Source organism: Macaca nemestrina, chromosome X, assembly GCF_043159975.1.
Source record: "Macaca nemestrina isolate mMacNem1 chromosome X, mMacNem.hap1, whole genome shotgun sequence".
NCBI lineage: Eukaryota > Metazoa > Chordata > Mammalia > Primates > Cercopithecidae > Macaca > Macaca nemestrina.
In genome coordinates, this window is record NC_092145.1 from 81,399,009 (window position 1) to 81,423,529 (window position 24,521).

The 24,521-nt window shown below is 38.3% G+C and overlaps 1 pseudogene; it reads left to right on the forward strand.

Moving 5' to 3' along the window:
- The first annotated feature begins 9,276 nt into the window (after positions 1 to 9,276).
- LOC105496969 (leucine-rich repeat flightless-interacting protein 2-like) overlaps positions 9,277 to 24,521 on the forward strand; it is a 34,854-nt pseudogene continuing 19,609 nt past the window's right edge.

A 24,521-nucleotide genomic window follows, 5' to 3' on the forward strand; every position in this document is an offset into this window, starting at 1 on the left:
ACCATATGTTCTCACTCATAGGTGGGAACTGAACAATGAGATCACTTGGACTCGGGAAGGGGAACATCACACACCAGGGCCTATCACGGGGAGGGGGGAAGGGGGGAGGGATTGCATTGGGAGTTATGCCTGATGTAAATGATGAGTTGATGGGTGCTGACGAGTTGATGGGTGCAGCACGCCAACATGGCACAAGTATACATATGTAACAGACCTGCACGTTATCCACATGTACCCTAGAACTAAAGTATAATAATAATAAAAAAAAGAATCTGGACTGCTCCTCAGAGATATATTTGTCCCTCCCCTTACGAAATGCTCTATGGATTGCCCTACTTATACTCCACTGCTGACATCCCTTCGTTTGAAACAAAAGATCAGTTCCTCAAAAATTATATACTTTGTCTATCCTCTACCTTCTCTTCCCTTAAGACTAAAGGCCTCCTAGCACAGGCACCACCCCTGGAATTTCCAGCACATCAGCATCAGCCCGGAAACCACGTTCTCATCAAAGGGTGGAAGGAAGGGAAGCTCAAACCAGCCTGGGAAGGACCCTACCTAGTGCTCCTAACTGCTGAGACTGCAGTCCAGACAGCAGAAAGAGGATGGACTCATCACACTCAAGTCAAGAAGGCGCCGCCACCTCCAGAATCATGGACTGTCACTCTAGGGCCCACTCCCACCAAAGTAACACTAAAAGGAGACTATAGTCACTTGTTTGTTATCTTTTTTCTTTTCAACAGAAGGTCATCTTGCCATCAATGTAACTCAGGCTAGTCATCCTTTAACCCTTCAGTTTGATGCCTGTTCAGCCATCCTGTGTGGAGATGAGCAAGCTTAAAGGAAGCTATCCCATGTTGATAAGTATCTATGTCCATACGGCAAAGAATCAAGCAAGTATAAGTATGGAGCCTTAAAAAGTCCCTGTGGTGACTGGGCAGATGTTTGGTAGACTACTAAGTACAAAGAGTGGACAGCCAATTCCTCAGCTTCAAATAGGTTATAGGGACTAAAACAAAAACTCCTATTAGTCCATGGTCCCACCCCACCAAATTGTAAGCCATTACACTGTAACCCCTTGTTGCTGATTATAAATAATCCCCAGACAATGGCCTAAGAGCCCTTTGTATTCGAACGGTATGGGTTAGGACCAGATGTTGAAGGACAGGACCCTATAGGAATCTTCTCCCTGAGGTTAGTTAAAACACTGGTTAACAATAATAAATGAGTTCAGACCCAAAGTCTGCAAGACACGTGGAACCCAACGCTCTCCCCAAGTATAGCAAGTCCAATATCCTCCTCCCATCTCCAAAATGACCCAATCAAGGTAACAGTTATGGAGGTAGAAAACTTAAGGCAAACTACAGCTCTAACAGGATATCAAGATGAAAATACCTTGTTGGAATGGATTAAATATTCCATCTGCACTTTAAACAAAAGTAATGTTATGCTTGTGTGCACAGTAGACCAGAGGCCCAGATTGTCCCCTTTCCACTTGGATGGTCTTCCAGCCAACCAGGCATGAGCTGCATGGTCTCTCTCTTCCAGACTGGGGTAACAAATAATGCCAAGATCTTTTTCTGCTGTTTCCTGAAGTTAAACACCCTGTGGGTCAGCCCCCGAGGGCCCTTCAGTGTCCATCTCCCAAAGCCAATTTTACTTCGTGTCTCTCATGACAGGGAGAGAACTTGGCATTCCTGGGAGCCTTAAAGGGATGCAGTGAGCTTAAGCCCTTCCAAGAGCTTACCCTTCAGTCTGCCCTTAGCCATCCTTGAGCAGATGTGTGGTGGTGTTGTAGTGGACCGATACTGGACACTCTGCCAAGTAACTGGAGTGGAATTTGTGCTCTAATTCAATTGGCCATCCCTTTCACCCTGGCATTTCATCAACCAGAAAGGGTAGGAACCAAACATCATCAAACAAGAGAGGTTCCCCATGGGTCCTTCAATTCTCGTGTTTATATAGATGCCATTGGGGTCCCAAGAGGAGTGCCAAATGAATTTAAGGCCCGAAACCAAGTAGTTGCCAGATTTGAATCTACGTTCTTCTGTTGGTTAACTGTAAATGAAAATGTGGATTGGATAAATTACATTTATTACAATCAGCAACAATTTATTAATTATACTAGAGATGCTATTAAAGGAATAGCTGAACAATTAGGACCCGCCAGTCAAATGGCCTGGGAAAATAGGACAGCATTAGATATGATACTAGCAAAAAAAGGTGGAGTTTGTGTCATTATCAGCACCCAATGCTGTACTTATATCTCTAATAACACTGCTCCCGGGCGGACCATAACTAAAGCATTACAAGTTCTTACTGTTTTATCAAATGAACTAGCCAAAAATTCTGGACTAAAAGATCCCTTCACAAATTTAATGGGAAATTGGTTTGGTAGATGGAAGGGACTTATGTCCTCAATCCTCATCTCTCTAGCCATTGGATTAGGGTTGCTTATTCTCATAGGATGCTGCGTCATACCCTGTGCCCAAGGATTAATACAAAGACTTATTGAAACAGCTCTCACTAAAACCTCTTACGATCCTCCTCCCTCTAATTCAAATAGGCTTTTCCTTCTAGAAGACCACGTAGAACAACGGAGCCAAATTATGCTGGAAAGATTTGAAAAGAAAGAGTTATAACAAAAAGGAAAGTGGAAAGTTGTGGGTTATGATGAGGTTTCTCTTCAAATAATCTGACCGATCTTTTATTCTTTAATTCATAGTAACATCCACCCCTTTTTCTCTATTTTCCTTTTTGCCTTTGTTAGATGCCCAGGCATGCATGCCTCAGGGCCAAGCGTTATCAGTACCAGCTCACATTCCTTTCCTTATTTGGAAAGAGGACTAACTCTCTAGCTCATTACAGGCATCCCTTCCCCTTCCTCATCACTTTCTTTTACGTGCCCACCCTATCTAAAAAAAAATAAAATAAAATAAAATAAATCAAATGTTTAGCCAACCGGGATTAGTTTAGATTGTACGACCCGACTCCGGCCAAGGGGGAAAGGGTACACAGGCAGGACTTGCGTCAGGATTAAAGGCTCTTGTGCCCCTTTGTTCAGGTGTGCTCTCATGGTAACTGGCCAAGGAGGCACCCTCTGCACAGAAGTAAAATTGCTTTGCTAAGAATCCTTTGTTTGAGTGTTCAATTTCCTTAGAATTTTGAGTCTTATTCCTAACATCTAAGTATATGCTACCAATCATAATTAAGGTTGTTATGTTAAGTTATTTGAAGCCACGGAGATAACCAAACTTCTTTGTCAATTGTGTTTCTAACGGGACAGTTTACTATTAACAGACAATAGTTTCCTGGTTTTAATCCTTTTCAAAAGATGGTTTATAAGAAGCTATGAGACTCTGACAGGCGCTCTCAAATACAATTTCTGATTGTATTTGAGACAATAAGTCTTCTGATAATTTTGGAGATTGTGATTTTGGAATAAAAGAAAATGTACAGGACTCATGAAGAGCTGAAATGCTCACAAATATCAAGCAAAACAAGAGTTAACTGAAAGGAGTAAACTCAAGAAACTGAAACAAATCTTTTTGACTTTTCCTTGGAATATTGCTAATCTTTGTTTTGTTTTCCAGAGTCAAGGAAACTTATTTTGAAGTATTTATGGCCATAAGGTATACTCCTATGAAGAAAATTTGGAACTTTTTTTTCTCTACCTGTTTTCTGTAAAATTTGGAAACTATTTGTGAGTATTCTTATGGCAATATAATTGTTTGCATCAATGCAATAAGAATTTAACTTTTTATTTTTATTTTTTGCAACATGACACAATGGGAAAAGGTCATTGTTTTACCAAGGCTTTGACTGGAAGGGTGTGCTTCTCTTTAAGGAGTCAATCTCAACTTGCAGCCAATAAAAGCCCAATGGGAGACTGGCCTCATACCCTCATCTACACAGTTCCTGTACAGGGTTTCTAACCTGTGGTCAGTAAATAATTCCACCTTATAGCAGGCTTAGGAGCTCCAAGTTTATCTTGGGACCTTAAGAGGAGAGAATCACCCAACTCACAGGTGTTTGAGGATACAATCCCATGGTTGGGCTCAGATTTAAAAGTTCTTTTCTGAGATTCCTTGTAGAACAGAATTCCATCAAAGCCAATCCAAAAGGCCTATGTAGAAATAATTATTCTTGCTTCACTTTATGCAAATAATCAGGCCTAGTATAAAACTAAAGTCTATTTCATAAACCACTCAGTCCTATGATGATTTGTTTTTTTAACAAAAACGAGGACTGGAGAGAGACAGAAATTATGTTCCAAAACTTATACATTCATCATTAAATTCTAAACTCACTAGTTGTATTTAAGTTTTCACGTACATTTTAGTCTAACCCTGCTTGCTCCTGTGAACCAACCAGCAATCCCTGGCTGCATCTCAGAAACAACAAGAGGGATAAGTAATGTAGAAATCTGGATCAATATTCTAGTTCTGAGCAATTATCCTGCAAATCCTGCCAGGTGATGGAATAATTGGGGAATAAATAGGTTGCTGATCACCTGGAGATTCCCTTTTGGGGAAGCCAGACCAAGGGAGCTAACCAAAGCCAAGCACCATGCACACAAATTCTAGCATGCATAACTATAACCACCAGTTAGCTGGGTGTGTCATAAGACCTCCTTTGCTCTCCCTTTTTGGAGGAGGATGCAGTTCCACAGTTGCACCTTAGCATTTGGCTTATAATAAGGAGCTCATTCAACACCTCCCCAACAAAAGATACATTTTTGTCCTAGACTCAATTCCAAGCTTCAGGTCAAAGCTTAGGGAAAGAAAACTGGATCTAAGGGATGCAGAAGCAAATGATAACAGAAGTTAAAAGGCACAGCACAGGTGAGCGTGGCTGATTCCTGCCAATTAAGCCAAGCCCAAGCTTCCTGTTTCATGGATAAAGGCCACATTGATATCTATGGAATAAATGAGGTATAGGGAACTCCAAGGCTACTGACAGCAGGGGAGATCAGGTGTATGTGAGTAAGAGTAGATGATTCCATCCCCCTAGGCCCCCCTGCTTCATGGGTGCAAGCCACTTTGGTACCCATGGCAGCACTTGCCAAGGTCACTTGGGACTCGGGGATGCAAGGATGTAAGAGTAAAAGAGGATGCTCCTCCGTCTCTCCCTCACATACCCTGGGTATCTGATAGGAAGATAAGGAAACCAGGGATGCCTTCTCCCCTCTTTCTAGATGGGTAGTCATTCATTTTTAGTCTGTACTCATTTTGAATGCATCCTGAACCCTTGGGACTACTTTTTAAAAAGCTCTTTTTCCTTTTTCCTCCTTGGTCCTCTCTTCACTGATAGGTAATTGTGTCTCTGTACTATGGGACATTCCCCTCAGATGCAGCCTCCAAAGTGGAAAGAGTTAATTTCCCTAACCTTCAACTAGTTGGCCTAGGATTGAGCTTAGGGGAAGGAAGCTCAGAAGCCCAACATACCCACAAAAGGGTAAAGTATTTTTTTTTTTTTTTTTGCTGTTTTTTTGGTTTTTTGTTTTGTTTTTTTTTTAAACCAGTCGGGCTTTTGGCCTCCTTCCCCCTGTGTAAACTGGTAAAAGGTCTTAGAATTTTTTAGCTATCCTTACCCATCCCCTTGTTTCATTTTGATACATGTTTTCTAATAACCCGGTTTCTCTGTTCTTGCCTTCAGGCCATCAGACTCCAAACGGTTATGCATCCAAAACCTCTGACTATTGCCCCTTCTGCTGGAAACCCTTTAATAGGCCTCTGAGGAAGCTCTGACTGTCATTTCCTGGAAACAGTTCCTCCTGACAGCAGGAAGCAGTTTAGATGGGTCTTCATCCCTATCCTTAATCTAAGGACAGTTAGATGTACTTTTTTTAGAGGGAGGAATAAGACAGCCAGGTGGGAGAGGGATCCCTGGAAAGACTCCAACCTGCCTGAACGCTGAGATGGAGCCTCAGGTAGTTTGCACCCTTTGCAGCAAGGAAGAGCCTGGCCCCTCCTCTTCCTGTGTGAAAACTAGGATTCAAAAGGCCGAGTAGGAAGCTGTGTGCGGGACTCTGACCTAGCAAGTGTCTCTGTTTCTCCCTTTTCTTCCTTTTCACCCAATAATACCCTGCTTTACTCCCCTTCAAACTGTCTGCAAGCCTAAATTTTCATGGCCGGAGATGCACAAGGACTCCATCTTTAGCTGAACTAAGGAAAAGTCCGGCAACAGTTGCAGCTCGGCATTTGCCTTATTTGAACATGGTTCAAACAGTTGGCTATGTATGATTGGCTAAAACTCAATGACTGGCACAAGTGTAGGCTACAGTCAGTTTACACCTCTACTTTTTACAGTTCATTATGTACAGAGAAACGTTTAAGCCAAACTTAAAATAAGTAAGGGGTCAGCTTTAGACTAAACTTGATTTCCCAATTTGTAGCACTTTTATTTAGAACTATACTCATCCCACCTCCCTGCCCCCACCCCATCTCTGTGGCATGGTAGCAATGAAAAGTAGAAAGCCTTCTGGCCAACAGAGAAGACTGCTGTCCTTTGGGGCTCTATTAAAAACTCATACTCAAAGCATAGTCAATATTATATCTGAATAGGAGCTCTTTGGAAAATATCTTTTCCCAGGGCATTGTCACTATTTGGTCTGACTCACACTTACTCTCACCAGAAAAGATGTTTTATATACAAGGTACTATCAAAAACAATAGCAATCAGCTGGCAACATCACTGATCCATAGAGCTGTCATTTCAGTTGAGGCTGTAAACCAAAAGTAAAATTCTAAGCCCCCTAACTGACTGAGTGGACCCTCTTCTTGGCCAAGGGGACCCAAAGAAACCTGAAAATATAGTTCAGACCATAAAAGGAAGGAGGGTGTTGGACATGCATCATTATACTTTCCTCTCTTTGGAGTTCAAGCACAACTCATCAGCATTAACATCAAAATAGAGATAGAGCAGACTCTTTGTAACAGTAAGATGACAAATTTAAAACTGACTCTAGTATAGCATCACATGATGATAGCAAGCCCTAAAGGAAATCAAAGTAGTTTACCCCAAAATATATTACTTTGACATATTTTAAATGGCTCTGCAAAACTATCTCTTATGCAGGAAATTTTGCATTCTGTACAGAATCTCCTTCCCTTACTAGGTCTTTCCAGATAATCTGGCACCTTTTAAGCTCTATGAAATACAACTGTTCTTTCTGAAGGTGGCTACCTGGAGGCTTCATCTATATGACAAGAACTTCAGCTTCCACAATTCCCTCTTACCTTAATTCAACCTGATTTCAACTCTTCAGGCAGGGATTCGCCCTTTAAACCAATTGTCAAATAGGAAACCTTTAAATCCACCTACAGTCTGGAAGTTCTCTCTTGGACATGTCTTACCTTCCAGGCCAAACCAATGTAAACCTTACATGAATTAGTTTGTGCTTTTGCCTGTAACTTCTGTCTTCCTAAAATGTATAAAATGAAGCTACAATTCAACTACCTTGGGCATGTGTTCTAAGGATCTCCTGAGGATGTGTCACAGGTTATGATGCTTAACCTTGGCAAAATAGACCTCTAAATTAATTGAGACCTGTCTCAGATACGTTTTTATTTACAAGGCAAAGAATAGTTTGGAGGAAAGTTTTCACGAAAGACCTAAAGAGTTAAACTACCATAGAGAACTTCAAAAAGCTCCGACATAATCTTGAAGATTTGAAAACCTGCACGCATGCACAGAGATGAGTGTATGCCTACAAAAAAACCTGTAAAAGGAGAGGGCTCAAGTAATTTATCTTGATTGACCTTGAAGCCCTGCATAAATAGGAAGTGAAAGCTCAGAATAACATGTAAACTGCCTGAAATTTGAAGACATCCCTTCAAATAAAGATAACTTTGGTAAAGAGTGGGAAATATATCATCCCAAGGAAATTCTTATTGACTAATTATTAGTCAATAACTAATATTAGACTAATTGACCACTAAATTACACTAAAATAGGGATGATACCTATAAATCCATTGTTTAAACTAGTTATTTAAAAATAACTAACAAGGAACTCAGTGGCTATGCTCTGCAGAAATACAGGATCCACAGAATTAGTTCAGGAAAATCACTAAACAAATAAGTAGCATCAAGAAAACAACAAGAATAAAAATAAAACAACAACAATAAATCCTCTGGTAGAATGGATCCAATACCAAAGTTGTTAAAATATATGATCTCAATGTCCAGTTTTCAACAAAAAATTATGAGACATGCATATAAAAGAAAAGTATGTCACATATACAGTAAAATATTCAGTCAACAGCAAACATTCCTAATGGAATCCAGATATTGAACATAGTCAAATATTTAAAATCAGCCATATAAATATGTTCAAAAAACTGAAGAAAATTATGTTTAAATAATTAAAAGAAAATAAGATGAATATGTCTTACAAAATATAAAATATTAAAATAAATATATAGATACTACTTTAAATTAATCGAAAATATTCTAGAATTAGAAATTTTTGCAACTGAAATTTAAAATTCCATTTTTTCTTCCAATATTACTGACTGGAAACATTTCCAGCATATCTCATCCACTTATAAGAACCAAAAGAATGTGTAGACAATTACACTTTGAATATATTATCCAAAAGGGAATGTGGGAGTTCAACATATAAGTAAAAGGAAAGCCCAAATTTTGGATGAAGAAGGAAAATGGGCAGCACCTGTGGCTAGGACTGGCTGAAAACTATGAGTAAATTTAAGATATGGAGAAGGTAACTGAGTTATTTTCTGTAGTTCACTTTCCCACTTGGGAATTGTACAATTCAGGCCACAGGAGAGTACACTGACCCTTATAATTTCTAAACCAGCTTAGAGAGTGGCCAGGAGATTGTGAGAATAAACTGCTCCATGTAGTGTTCCACACACTTCTTCAGACCAAGGCCAACTACTGAAAGATGTCATTCTTGACCCCAGCTCGTAACAAGCTGTTCATGGTCCAGGAATCTAGTGATGGCACTAGTCTTTGGCATTTGAGACTTGGGCTTGGGATTAGAGAATTAGGGCTTGAGTAGTGAAGGGGATAGATTCCACAATCAGAACTGAGAAATAAATATAGTGTGAACTCCAGACACTGGCAAAGGAACTGGGTTTCCCCCCTTGGGACCTGAGCAGGAAGACAGTTGCCAGAGAGGCTTGGTATTAAGCCGGGCAGTGTCTCTGTTGGCCTGGGTCTGTGTTACAGACTAAATGCAGTTGGCCATGAGTATCCCAATTGGCTGTCACAGTTGAGTTGGGTAAGAGAACCCTGTGAGGATTAGAGCATGAGAGAGAAGCAAATACCACTCTCATCAGCCAAAGCTGTGGTTGATGTGTATATTTATGAGGTACATGAGATATTTTGGTACAGGAATACAATGTGTAATAATCACATCATGTAAAGTTGAGCATCTAAAACCTCAAATATTTATCCTGTGTTACAAACAAACCAATTATACTATTTTAGTTATTTTAAAAAGGACAATTAAATTATTGCTGACTAAAATCATCCTGTTGTGCTATAAAATACTATGTCTTATTTATTCTTTCTTACTATTTTATTTTGTGGCCATTAACTATTACCACCTATCCCTGCCCTCCCACCACCCTTCCCAGCCTCTGGTAACCATACCTTTATTTTCTATCTCCATGAGTTAAATTTATTTGATTATTAGCTCCTACAGATAGGTGAAAACATATATTTGTCTTTCTGTTCCTGGTTAATTTTACTTAGCATAATGCATCCCAGTACTGTCCATGTTGTTGCAAATGATGGGACATCATTCTTTTTTTTTTTTTTTTTTTTCCTCACAACAGCTCTGGATCACATTTATTTTAGGCACATTTTAAAGATGAGGAGATTGACATGTGAGAGGTTGCATAATTCACACAGTAAGTTACACTGCCAAATTCACACAGTAAGTTGCACTGCCGGTAGTTGGACACAGGTATCATTTGTCCACCAAGCAAGTTCAGTTCATGCTCTGCCTACTGAGCCTCTCATTGTTCCATCCCATGGGAAAGAGTAACAATGGCCACCGCTCCTGACATCATGAGGATTTATCCAGGCTACTCTGCAGGAAGACAGCCAGTCTCTTAAATGGCTGTTGGTTCTGGGCACTCATCCAGAGTGCCACAGATACCTCTTTATGCATGAAGGAAGTACACGGTAAGCCTCTTTATTACTAGAGGAGAGTGGATGCAGACGTTGCCAGTTTTCCATTCACCCATTTGTTCTGCTCCTTATTTCTTCTGTTTACTTTTAACCATTTTCCTACTTACATTAGCATCTTGTATGTTGCTGTAACTCTTCCAGCAACATACACCTTAAGGCTAAAGAGAAAATTGAAATCATGTACTTCCGTAACAATGTCTGATAGGACTTGGCCAGTAAGAAATGACAATAAAGAAAACACCACTACTCTCACCAGGAAGGAAATTGTATCTATTAAAAAAAACTCAGTTTTAAAGTTATCTGAATTTTATCAATCCCTGATCTTGCTTGTCTCATCAGCTCAATTTGGAGCCTTTTGATAAGTACATAGGCAGTTGATAAGGTTAATCCCTATACAAGAAGGGATTAAAAAAAACAAAGCCCCATAATTTACATGGAAAATTAATATTGCTGGCTCTCATTAACTCTAGCATTCAGTACTATCATCTATAAAAGAAATCCAATTCAGTAAGTATTAAGAGATTACCATGGGAAACAAACACAGGATTGTAGACATAATGGGATTATACGTAAGAAATGTTTATTATTTACACAATAAATGAGATATTCCAGAGTATGAAAGGCCTACAGTTAGAGCAGATACCCACATAAGTAATGGTAACTCTGGCTTGACTGTAAGTGAGCCGCAGGAGAAACCCACAGGTGTTAGACATCCAGGAATTAGAGTACTTGCCACCGTCACCCTGATTACCAAGGTCATTAGGATGTGATTATAGTACGTATGGAAGGGCTCTGTAAAGAACTATAAAATTAAGGGATTTTTAAATCACCATTTTTATTACCCAGCACAGCAACTAAGAGTGTGCCCTCTGTACTCAACCTGCCCAGGCTGGTTTCCCTACTTTACAACTTACTCACTATGGAACCTCAGGTAAATTGCTTAAACTCAAAGCTTAAGTTTCTCAGCTATAAAAAGGGGGTAATAGGATCAACCTCATATAGATGTGTGATAATTTAATAAGTCAATATATGTAAAGGGATTTGCACATTAACCAGCACAAGACTGTAAAAGTATTATTGGTGGTTAATATTATTAGTAATCCATGCTTACCAGCCTCATCAGCTCAGAGGCAATGCAAAATATAAAGATTACCACCACTTGGCCCTTTGTAAGACTTTCTATAAAAGGCTTAAAATCACTTTATCCAAGTGAATAATTTCTCCACCAATATTCTTTGAGCAGCTGGGACATCATTCTTTTTATGACTTAATAGTGCTCCATTTTGTATAAGTGTGATATTTTCTTTATCCATTCACCTGTTGACAGACACTTAAGTTGTTTTCAAACCTTGGCTATTGTGAATAATGCTGCAATAAACATGAGAGTGCAGATATCTCTTTGAAATGTTGATTTTATTATTTCAGGATATATACTTAGGAGTGGGAGTTCTAGATTATATCCTAGTTTTATTTTTAGTACTTGAGGAATGTCCAAACTGTTTTTCATAGTGGTTATGCTAACGTACATTCCTAGCAACAGGTAAATAAGGTAGTGTATACAGGTTTCCTTTTCTCCACATCCTCACTAGCATTTGTTATTCCCTGTCTTTTGGATAAAAGCCATTTTAACTGGGGTGAGATGAGATCTCATTGTAGTTTTGATTTACATTTCTCTGATGATCAATGAAGTTGAACACCTTCTTATATGCCTGTTTTTCATTTGTTTGTCTTTCTTCAAGAAATGTCTATGCAAATATTTTGCCCATTTTTAATCAGATGATTTTCCTATAGAGTTGTTGAGCTCTTTCTATATTCTGCTTATTAATCCCTTGTCAGATGGGTAGTTTGCAAATATTTTCTCCCATTCTGTGGATTGCCCCTTCACTTTGTTGATTTTTTCCTTTGCTGTGTCCATTTAACTTGATATAATTTAACTTGATGTCCATTTAACTTGATGTAATTCCATTTGTCTATTTTTGCTTTGGTTGCCTGTGCTTATAGAGTATTACTCAATAAATTGTCACCCAGATCAATGTCCTGGAGAGTTTCCCCAAAGTTTTCTTGTAGTTGTTTCAAAGTTGGAAGTTTTATATTTGATTTTTGTATATAGCGAAACACAGGAGACTAGTTTTATTATTCCACGTATAAATATCTAGTTTTCCCAGCACCACTTATTGAGGAAACTGTTCTTTCCCCAATGTGTGTTCGTGGAATCTTTGTCAAAAATGTGTTCACTGTAGATGTATGGATTGACTTCTGGATTCTCTATTTTGGTGCACTGGTTTGTGTGTTTCTTTTTATGCCAGTACTGTATTAGTCCATTTTCATGCTGATAAAGACATACCTGAGACTGGGCAATTTACAAAAATAAAGAGGTTTAATGGACTCATAGTTCCACGTGACTAGGTAGGCCTCACAATCATCATGGAAAGTGGAAGTCATGTCTCACATGGCAGCAGACAAGAGAAGAGAATTTGTACAGAGAAACTTCCCTTTATAAAACCATGACATCTCATGAGACTTATTCACTATCACAAGAATAGCTTGGGAAAGATTCACCCCCATGATTCAATTGGGATCTCTCCCAAACATTTGGAAATTGTGGAAGCTACAATTTGTGATGAGATTTGTTTGGGGATACAGCCAAATCATATCACTCTGCCCATGGCCTTTCCAAAATCTCATGTCCTCAAAATTCAAAACAAATCATGCCTTCCCAGCAGTCCCCCAAAGTCTTAACTCATTTTAGCATTAACTCAAAAGTCCACAGCCCAAAGTCTCATCTGAGATAAGGCAAGTCCCTTCTGCCTATGTGCCAATAAAATCAAAAGAAAGTTAGTTACTTCCTAGATACAATGAGGGTAGAGGCATTGGATAAATACACCCATTCCAAATGGAAATTCCAATGAGAAATTGGCCGAAACAAAGGGCCTAATGGCCCCATGCAAGTCCAAAATCCAGTGGGGCAGTCAAATCTTAAAGCTCCAAAGTGATCTCCTTTGACTCCATCTCTCACATCCAGATGCAAGAGGTGGGTTCCCATGGTCTTAGGCAGTCCTGCCTCTGTGGCTTTGCAGGGTACAACCTCCCTCCCAGTGGCTTTCACAGGCTGATGTTGAGTGTCTGTGGCTTTTCAGGGCACACAGTGCAAGCTGTTGGTGGATCTACCATTCTGGGGTATGGAGAATGGTGGCCCTCTTATCACAGATCCACTTAGCAATGCCCCTGTGGGGACTCTGTGTGGGAGTGCCCATACCACATTTCCCTTCTGCACTGCCCTAGCAGAGGTTCTACATGAGCACTCCACCCCTACAGCAAACTTCTACCTGAACATCCAGGCATTTCCATAATCCTCTGAAATCTAGGCAGAGGTTTCCAAACTTCAGTTGTTGACTTCTGTGCACCCATGAGTCTCAACACTATGTGAAAGTTGAAGGCTTGGGACTTGCACCTTCTGAATCCATGGCCTGAGATGTAGGTTGGCCCCTTTTAGTCATGACTGGAGCAGCTGGGGTGCAGGACACAAAGGCCCTAGGGTTCAAACAGCAGAGCAACTCTTGGTCTGGCCAACAAAACCATTTTTTTTCTTGTAGGCCTCCAGGTCTGTAATGGGAGGGGATGCTGCAAAGGTCTCTGGCATGAGCTGGAGACATTTTCCCCATTGTCTTGGTGATTAGCATTTGGCTTCTCATTATTTATGCAAATTTCTACAGCTGGCTTGAATTTCGCCTCAGAAAATGGGATTTTCTTTTCTATCACATTGTCAGGCTGCAAATTTTCCGAACTATTATGCTCTGTTTCCCTTTTAAAACTGAATGCCTTTAATAGTACCCAGGTCACCTCTTCATTGCTTTGCTGCTTAGAAATTTATTCTGCCAGATACCCTAAATCATCTCTCTCAAGTTCAAAGTTTCACAAATCTCTAGGACAGAAGGAAAATGCTGCCAGTCTCTTTGTTAAAACATAATAACAGTCACCTTTGCTTCAGTTCCCACAAGTTTCTCATCTCCATCTGAGAACACCTTAGCCTGGATTTCATTGTCCATATCATTATCAGCATTTTGGTCAAAGCCATTGACAAGTCTCTAGGGAGTTCCAAACTTTTCCACATTTTCTTTTCTTCTTCTGAGCCCTCCAAATTGTTCTAGCCTCTCCGTTACCCAGTATCAAAGTCGCTTCCACATTTTCAGGTATCTTTTCAGCAGTGCCTCACTCCTGGTATGAATTTACTGTATTAGTCCATTTTCACACTGCTGACACAGACATACCTAAGACTGGGCAATTTACAAAGAAAGAGGTTTAATGGACTCATAGTTTCACATGGCTGGGTAGGCCTCACAATCATGGCACAAGGTGAAAGGCATGTCTCACATGGCAGGAAACAAGAGGAGAGAACTTGTGCAGGGAAACTTTCCTTTATAAAACCATCACATCTCATGAGACTTATTCACTATCATGAGAATAGCAGGGGAAAGAACCATACCCCATGATTCAATGACCTCCCACCGGGTCCCTCCCAAACATGTGGGAATTGTGGGAGTTACAATTCAAGATGCAATTTTCATGGGACACAGCCAAACCATATCAAGTACCATGCCATTATGATTACTAAACTGCTTTAGTATAATCTGAAGTAAGATAATGCAATTCCTCAAGTTTCATACTTTTTGCTTAGTATAGCTTTGGCTATTCTGGGTCTTTGTGGTTTGATATGAATTTTAGGATTGCTTTGTCTATTTTTGTGAAAAATGTCATAAGTATTTTGACAGGTATTGCATTAAGTCTGTAGATTTAATGCTTTGGGTTGTATGAACATTTTAAAATATTGATTTTTCCATTCCATGAGCATAAAATATCTTTCCACTTTTTAGTGTCCTCTTCGATTTCTTTCATCTGTGCTTTATAGATTTTGTTCCAGAGATCTCTTACTTCTTTGGGTAAGTTGATTCCTGTATACTTTATTTTTTTGTAACTATTGCTAATGGGATTGCTTTCTTGATTTCTTTTTCAGATTTTTTAATGTTGGTATATACAAGTGCTACTGATTTTTGTATTATTTTGCATCTTGCAACTTTACTGAACGTGTTCATTCATTCTAAGAGTTTCTTGGTGGAGTATTTAGATTTCTTTGAATATAAGGTTGCATCATCTACAAACAAAGATAATTTGACTTCTTCCTTTTCAATTTGGATTTCAGTTTTTCTGCATTCATTATGATACTAACTATGGATTTGTGCATGTGGCTTTTATTATGTTGAGGTATGTTCCTTCTATGCCCAATTTTTCAGAGTTTTTATCAAGAAGGGATATTGAATTTTATTAAATGCTTTCTCGACATCTATTGAAATAATCACAGGATTTTTGTCCTTCATTCTGTTTATATAATGTATCACATTTATTGATTCACATATGTGGAAAAATCCTTGCATTCCTGGAATAAATCCCATTTGGTAATGATGAATGAACTTTTTAAAGTGTTGTTGAATTTGGTTTGCTAATATTTTATTGAGGATTTTTGCATCAATATTTATCAGAAATATTGGCTGGCCTGTAGTTTTGTTTCCTGGATGTGTTATTGTCTGGCCTTGGTATCAGGGTAATACTTGCCTTAGAGAATGAGTTTGAAAGTATTCCTCCCTTCTCTATTTCTCAGAATAGTTTGAGTAAGATTGGTATTAGTTCTTTAAATGTTTGGTAGAATTCAGCAGTTAAGTCATCAGGTCCCAAGCTCTTCTTTGCAGGTGGGCTTTACACAACATGCTAAATCTAGTTGCACATTTTTTGTCTGTTCAGGTTTTAGATTTCTCTATTGTTCAATCTTGATAAGTTGCATGTGTGTAGGAATTTGTACATTTCTTCTAGATTTTTCAACTTATTGGTATATATTTGCACATCATAGTCATTAAAGATCCTCTGAATTTCTACAGTATCAGATATAATGTCTCCATTTTTATCTCTGATTTTATTTATTTGAATCTTATCTCTTCTTAGTCTCATTAAAGTTTTGTCTTTTTTTAAAATTTTTAGAAAGCCAACATTTTGTTCCATTGATTTTTTGTATTTTTAATTTCAAATATATTTATTTCTGCTCTAATATTTATTATTTCTTTTCTTCTACTAATGATGGGTTTGGTTTGTGCTTGCTTCTCTAGTTCTTTAAGATGCATCATCACGTTTTTTATTTGAAGTTTCTCTTCTTTTTGATGTAGGCATGTATTGATATACATTTTCCTCTTCATCCTGTTTTGGCTGTATTTCATAGGTTTTGGTATGTTGTGTTTCCATTATCATTTGTGTCAAGAAAATTTTCAAGTTTATTCTTAATTTTTTCGTTGACCCACGGGTCATTCAGAAGCATATTGTTTCATTTCCACGTGTTTGTACAGTTTCCAAAATTTCTCCTGTTATTGATTTCTAGTTTTCATTGTGGTCAGAGAAGATGTTTGATATTATTTCGAATTTTTCAATGTTCTAAGTCTCATTTTGTAACCTAATATATGATCTGTCTTTCAGAATAATCCACATGCTGTGGAAAAAAATGTGTATTCTGCAGCCATTGAATGAAACTTTCTGCAAATATCTATCAGATCACTTTGGTCTAAAGTGCATATTGTTTGATGTTTCTTTGATGACTTTCATCTGAAATATCTGTTCGATGCTGAAATTGGTTGTTAAACTCTTTGGCTATTATTGTATTAGAGTCTATCTTCTCTTTATCTCTAATATTTGCTTCATATATCTGGTTGCTCGAGTGTTGGGTGCATATATATTTAAAATTGTTATGTCCTCTTGCTAAATTGATGCATTTATCATTATGTGGTGACTACTTTGTCTCTTCTTACAGTTTCTGTCTTAATTTTTTTTTCTCTCATGTAACTACTCCTCCCCTTTTTTGTTTTCCATTGACATAGGAGATCATTTTCTATCCCTTTATTTTCAGTCTATGTGTGTCTTTATAGGTATAGGGTGTTTTTGTTGACAATAGATCACTGGGTCTTGCTTTTTTATCCAATCAGCTACCCTTTGTCTTTTGCTTTAAAAATTTAGTCCATTTATAGTCAATGTTATTACTGGTAAGTAAAGACTTACTCCTACTATTTTGCTATTTGTTTTCTGGTTGATTTTTGGTCTTCTCTTCCTTCTTTTCTTCCTTTCTTTCTTTATTAAAAGTAATTTCTTCTAGTAATATGACTTAATTTTTTGTGTTTTAATTTTATTTTATATATGATATTACCATGAGGCTTGCAAATATTATTTTGTTTTCCATTATTTTAAGCTGATAATAACATGTTGGTATAAGGAAACCAACAAACAAGCAAAACGAAAACATAAACATTTTACCTTTTTATTTCATTTCCTAGCTTTTTTATTTTTTATATGTTATTGTACTGTCTATGTTGTGAAAAGTTGTATTTATTATTTTTATTCATTTATCATTTAGTCTTTCTACTTAAGAGTTGTTTAGACACCACAGTTATGGTGTTATAATATTATTTGTGTTTCTGTGCACTCGCTATTATCTGTGAGTTTTGTACAATCAGATTATTTCTTACTGTTTATTCATGTCCTTTTTTTCTCATTGAAGTACTTCTTTTAGCATTTTTTATAGAATGGGTCTGGTGTTGATAAAATTCCTCAGCTTTTGTTTGTCTGGAGAAGTCCTTATTTCTCTTTCATGTTTGAAGGATATTTTTGCTAACTATACTCTTCTAGGGTAAGAGGGTGTTTTTTTGTTTTGTTTTGCTTTGTTTTTGGCACTTCAAATATACCATGCCATTTTCTCCTTGCCTGTAAAGTTTCCATTGAAAAGTCTGCTATCAAATGTATTGGAGCTCCATTGTATGTTATTGGCTTGTTTTCTTTTGCTGCTTTTGGTATCCTTTCTTTATCCTTGACTTTTGGGAGTTTGATTATTAAATGCCTTGAGGTAGTCTTCTTTGGCTTAAATCTGCTTGGTGTTCTATAACCTTCCTGAACTTGGATATTGATACCTTTCCCTAGCCTTTAAAGTTCTCTAATATTATTACTTGGAATACGCCTTCTATCCCTATCTCTTTCTCTATCTCCTTTTTAAGGCAAGTAACTCTTAGATTTGCTATCCTGAGGCTATTTTCTAGATTCTATAGGCATGGTTCATTTTTAAAATTCCCTTTTCTTTTGTCTCCTCTGGCTGTGTATTTTCCAATAGCCTTCTTCAGGCTCATTAGCTCTTTCTTCTCCTTCATCCATTGAGCTATTAAAGGACTCTAATGCATTCTTCAGTGTAGCAATTGCATTTTCACTCCCAGATTTTCTGTCTAATTCTTATTAATTATTTTGATCGCTTTGTTAAATTTATCTGATAGAATTCTGAATTTCTTCTCTGTGTTATCTTAAATTTCTTTGAGCTTCCTCAACACAACTATTTCATATTCTCTGTCTAAAAGGTCACATATCGCTGTTTCTCTAGAATTGGTCCCTGGTACTGTATTTATTTCATTTGGTGCTGCCATGTTTTTCTCAATGGTCTTGATACTTGTAGACATTTGTCTGCACAGGTCATTGAAGAGTTAGGTGTTTATTTTAGTGTTCACACTCTGAGCTTTTTTGTGCCTGTCCTTTTGTTGAAGGCCTTCCAGATATCTGAAAAAAAACTTAAATGTTATGATCTAAGCTGTATCTGCATTAGGGTGCACCCTAAGTTCAGTGACACTGTGGGTCTTGATGACCAGTGGTACCATCTTGATGGTCTTAGACAAGGTCTAGGAGAATTCTCTGGATTACCAAACAAAGACTTATGTTATCTTCCCTTAATTTCCCCAAACAAATGGAATCTCTGTCTCTCTGTCCTGTGGCCACAACTACTAGGATTATGCTGGGTCAGACTTGATGCCAGCACACCACTGGGTCTCACTCAAGGCCTGTTTTAACTATTCCCCATGTTCACTCAAAGCCCTGTGGCTCTGCAATCAGCAGGTTATAAAGCCAGCCAGACTTGTGTCTTTTCCTTCAAGGTGTCCTCTTTAGGCTAGTCCCTGAGTTGGCCCAGCAGTGTCATTTAGGAGTCAGCGACCAGAGTCAAAATGTTTAGAAGGCTCTCTGGCTTACTGTGGCTGAGCTGGGACTCAATCCACAAAGTACAGTCCTTCTCACTCTTTCTTTCTTTTTCTAGAGTCAGTGGAGCCTCACTCTGTGGCCACCACTACAGGCCCACAGGGATTACTGCCAGACTATTGCTAATGTTCCCTTAAGTCCTAAGGGCACTTCAGTCAGTGTGTGGTGAATGCTGCCTGGCCTAGAACTCACTCTTCAAAGCACTGGGCTCCCCTCTGATCCAGGGCAGGTTCAAAAATGCCATCCAAGATCCAAGGACTGGCATTGTGGACCCCAAGATGCTGTTTGGTGCTCTATACCCGGTGGCCAAGTTGGTACATAAGTTGCAAGACAAAGACTCTCACTTTTCCCTCTACTTTTCTCGAACAGAGGGGCCCTCTTCCCATCACCATCACAGGTGGGAATGTGCTGAATTTTACTTAATACCAACAAGTTTAAGGGTCTTACCCAAGTCCCATGAGTTACCCTTTGCATATCACTGCTGGTTATTCAAGGCCCAAGGGCTCTTTAGTTAGCCAGTGATTAGTCCTGCCAGAATTTGGTCCTTCCTTTTAAGGCAACACGTTTTCTTCTGGCCTACAGTGTGTCTAGAAATGCTATCCAGGAGCTAGGACTTTGTATGGGGTTCTCATGACTCTGACTCTTGCCCTACCCTGTTGTGGCTGAGCTGGTATCTTATATACAAGGCAAAATCTTCCCCACTCATTCTTCTTCTCCCATCAAGCAGAATGAAGGGTTCTCTTTTGGAGTCATGAGTTTTGCATGCTAGGTTTAGAAGAGATGTAGCATCAGCATTCCCTAGCTGTCTTGGCTGGTGTCTCAGTAGGCTGCATTCCCCTCAAGTTTCCTGGCTCTGCGCTCAGTTCAACCCTAGTACACACCTAGGATTTATATTCCTTGTGGCCTAGACTGCTTTTTACATTTATTTAGGGACCCAGAGTACTTTACCCTGCAGTGGTGAGGCTTGTGGAAACTCAAGCTCCAACCACTAGAGATGTTTTAAATGCTCTCTTCATTGAGCAGGTGTCAGCTGAATTAGTTCTGTTTTTGCTTTCTGCTATAACAGAGCAGCACCGAGTTCAACGCAATGTCTAAGAATTGCTGCACTCTCCCTCCTCCAACAGCTCAGATTCTTTGTGCCACATCACCACTGCTGGAGGATGGGAGAGGGGTGGTGTTGGTGATGCAGGTCTGCTTTTTCTACGTCTTCAGAGCCTCTTTCAGCAATATAAAGTTAAATCCAGTTACTGCAAGTATCTAATTTTTTTGCTCTTATGAAGGTCTTGTTTTGTGTAGATAGTTGTTGAATTCATGTCTTTGCATTGGGGGACAATTAGGGGAGCCTTCTACTCTGCTATCTTACTCTGCCTCCTCAGATGATATGTTTTTTTATGTAGAAAACAAAGATTTTAAAAAGAAAAACCTGTTAGAACTAGTAGGGCAATTCAATAAACAGGCAGGCTACAATATCAACAAAAAAATTCAATTACATTTCTATACACTAGCAACGAAAGATTCTGAAAGAAAATTTTTAAAAATATATTTTATTCACAATAACATCAAGTAGAATAAAATAGTTAGAAGTTAACTTAACCAGGAAGGCAAAAGAAATGTACAATGGAAACTATAAAACATTGTCAAAAGAAATGTAAAAAGACTTAAACAAATGAAAAGATATTGTATATTCATGCATTGTAAGACTTAATATTAAGATGACAGTACTAGTCAAAGTAGTCTACAAACTTAATGCAATCCTATCAAAAATTCCAATAATGTTTTTTTCATAAATAGAAAAGAATTAAAATTTATATGGAACCACAAAAGACCACAAAATATTTTGGCTGCATATAACCGAAGCAATTTTGAGCAAGAATAAAGCTGGAAGCATCATACCTCTGGATTTTAATATATGTTATAAAGGTACAATAATCCAAACAGTATAATGCTAATGTAAAAATAAAAACACAGATGAATGGAACAAACTAGAGAACCCAGAAATAAACCCACAAAAACATGATCAACTGATGCCAAGAATACACAATGGAGAAATGATAGTCTCTTCAATAAAAGATGTTGAAACAACTGGATATCCATATGCAAAAGAATGAACTTGGACCATTATCCCACACCACACACAAAAATAAATTCTAAAGTAATAAAAAACTTAAATGTAAGGCTTGGAACTGTAAAACTCCTAGAAACAAGATAGAGAAAAATCTTCTGGGCATTGGTCTTGGCAATGATGTCTTGAATAATGCATCAAAAGCACACACAACAAAAACAAAAATAGACAAGTAGGAATATGTCAGTCTAAAAAACTTCTGCAAAACAAGCAACCAACAAAATGAAAAGGCAATCTGCAAATGAGAAAAGTTATTTGTAAACAATATATTATCTGATAAAGAGTTAATATCCAAAATAAAAGAGAAACTTCCAAGTCAAGCACACATACACACAAAAATATTCTATTAAAAAGTGGGCAAAGGAAATGAAGATACATTGCTCCAAATAAGATATACCAATAGCCAAGAGATACATGAAAAGATATTCAACAACCCTAATCTTCAGAGAAATGAAAATCAAAATCACAATGAGATGTTACCTCACATCTCTTAGGATGGCCTTTATCCAAAAATAAAAGATAAAAAATGTTGGCAAAGATGTGAAAACTATCACAAGAACAGAAAACCAAACACCGCATGTCTCACTCATAGGTGGGAACTGAACAATGAGATCACTTGGACTCGGGAAGGGGGACATCACACACCGGGGCCTATCATGGGGAGGGGAGAGGGGGGAGGGATTGCATTGGGAGTTATACCTGATGTAAATGACGAGTTGATGGGTGCTGACGAGTTGATGGGTGCAGCACACCAACATGGCACAAGTATACATATGTAACAAACCTGCATGTTATGCACATGTACCCTAGAACTTAAAGTATAATAATAAATAAATAAATAAATAAAGTTATATAATAAAAAAAAGAAAATAAATATCTATCTGATGGCTGAATAATAAAGAATTTTTTAAACACAAAACCATAATGTAAAGACTAGTAATTAAAACTTTGTTCAGCAAATGATGCCACAAACATAATAAAACAATATTCAATAAAAAAAAAAAAAAGCAAACTCTTGTACAATGTTGGTGGGAATACAATTGGTGAAGACACCATGGGAAACAGAATGGAAATTTATCAAAAAAGTAAAACCAAAACTACCACATGGTCCAGGAACCCCACTTCTGAATATATATCCAAAGCCATTGTAAACAGGATACCTCTTGCCCCTCCTTCACCTCCTCCACCTGACACTTTGGCTGCAGGTCCTCTGGGGGCAGTTTCTGTTGACTCAGCTAGGGATCTGAGGGGACACCAACATGACTGACTGACCACCAGCTGTTGCCAGCAGCTGCCACTTCTAGCCCAGCCTACCTGGAGGGACTGAATTTACTCACTGCATGCTTGGCCCCCAGCCTTGCCCCTGGCCCCTTGCCCTTATTCCTTGATCTTTTGCCCCTTCCCCTGCAGGTGAGCCTTGTTACAAGCTGACACTTCGATGGTCCCATCTCAATCACAGCCTATGTCCAGTGTCATAGAGTGAAATTACTTTCAGAGTTAAAAGGTTATTGAAAAACAAGATGGGAGACAGATCCCAGAGTCCTCATTAATAAAGCAAGGTAATGGAAAGATGTCTCGTCTCAGTAATTTTCTAATCCAGAATGTGCACATGATAAAGCCTTACTTTATAATTTTTAATAACCATGGTGCCTTAATCATTTCTATGTTGATGAACTATTTGTGGTTTTGTTAAAAAATTGTAAACATAGCAATAATATAAACTTGGAGAACAAATTATATTTTCCTTTAATACTCAGTATCTATTTACAAATCATAAATGCATACCCTAAGGGAAAAAATGAACCTCCAACTTTGTATTAGGGCTAGTTATTTGGAGAAATTAATTAATTGGGAAAATATGGATACCTATTTCATAATGCCCAGAACCTAGTTTAAGTATAAATTTAATATTCTACCAGAAGACTTCAGAAAAAGAAAAGAAACAAGATAGAAACTTCTGGTTCTGGAAGGAAAACATCAATGAAAGCCTGATTTTCTGCAGAAGATGAAGCTTTGAGTAACATGCCAAAAAGGCAGAGGCAAGGCTGACAGTAAAATGAGTTGCCTGGGCAAAAGCAAGAGATATACACATGAGCAAACTGGAACAATGAAAAGAGTTGGATGAAAAATCTGACAAACAGTGTGCTAAAAATTATGCAAGGCCTTTATCTTGAAATTCTGCTCTGCAACAAACACCCTAAGTGGAAATTGATCCAGGTAAGGAAGTGGGAACACCAGCAGCTTAATAGGTCCAGATACCTAACTGAGTGACTTGTCTTTGTCTAAAGTGAAAGAGAAATGTAAGAAAACCATGGTTTCCAGTGCATAGTTATACAACAAGAACAATTTAGCCCACCAGATAGATACCCTCAAGCTTTTTATTGAAGAACAGGAGGAACAGATGATGGAATTTTATAGAGATAATGAAGAATGATCAAAGAAGATAGAAAGACAGAAACATATGTGTAGTGCACTGCAGCATACAATGGATAAACTTAAGCTTTTTGACAAAGGGATGAACTTATTGTAAACATGGCTTAGTTATAATCCCCAATGGCACTTGCAGTGGTAATGTCAATCACGAATCAGTGGTTGAAGCCATCACTGTTGTGTCTCAGGAAGCTGCTCAGGTCTTGGAGTCAGCAGGAAAGGGGCCACATAAAGCTACAAAAACCTGCTGGAGAAAAGGAAGAGCTACCATCACAGTTTAGGAAACTGAAGTTGCAGTAAGAGAAAGAATAGCAGGAGTCCTCCAGGGATGATGGTACAGCAGGTGACCTGGTGGAGTTGCAGAAAGACTCAGACTTGCAGTTCATCAAAATACAGAGAGATGCCAATAAGCAAATTAGTGACAGTTGAAGATGAACTCAAAGTAGGAAAGGGGAAAGTACAATGAGAGTTTATAAACAGCACTGGACAAGATTGAGGAGATGGAGATGACCCACAGCTACCGGAACAAGGGTCTAGAGAAGGTGAAGGTCAATAGGAAGGCACTTGTGGCCCAGCAACAGGAAAACCATCCTTCAACCTGGGTGGTTCTCTTTGACGCCCTGCCCGGAGGTACTGACTCTTTTTGTCCATTGACACAAACTTTTTTCAGTACTGTTTGAAGTTTGTCTTAAAAACTGGAACCTTTTATA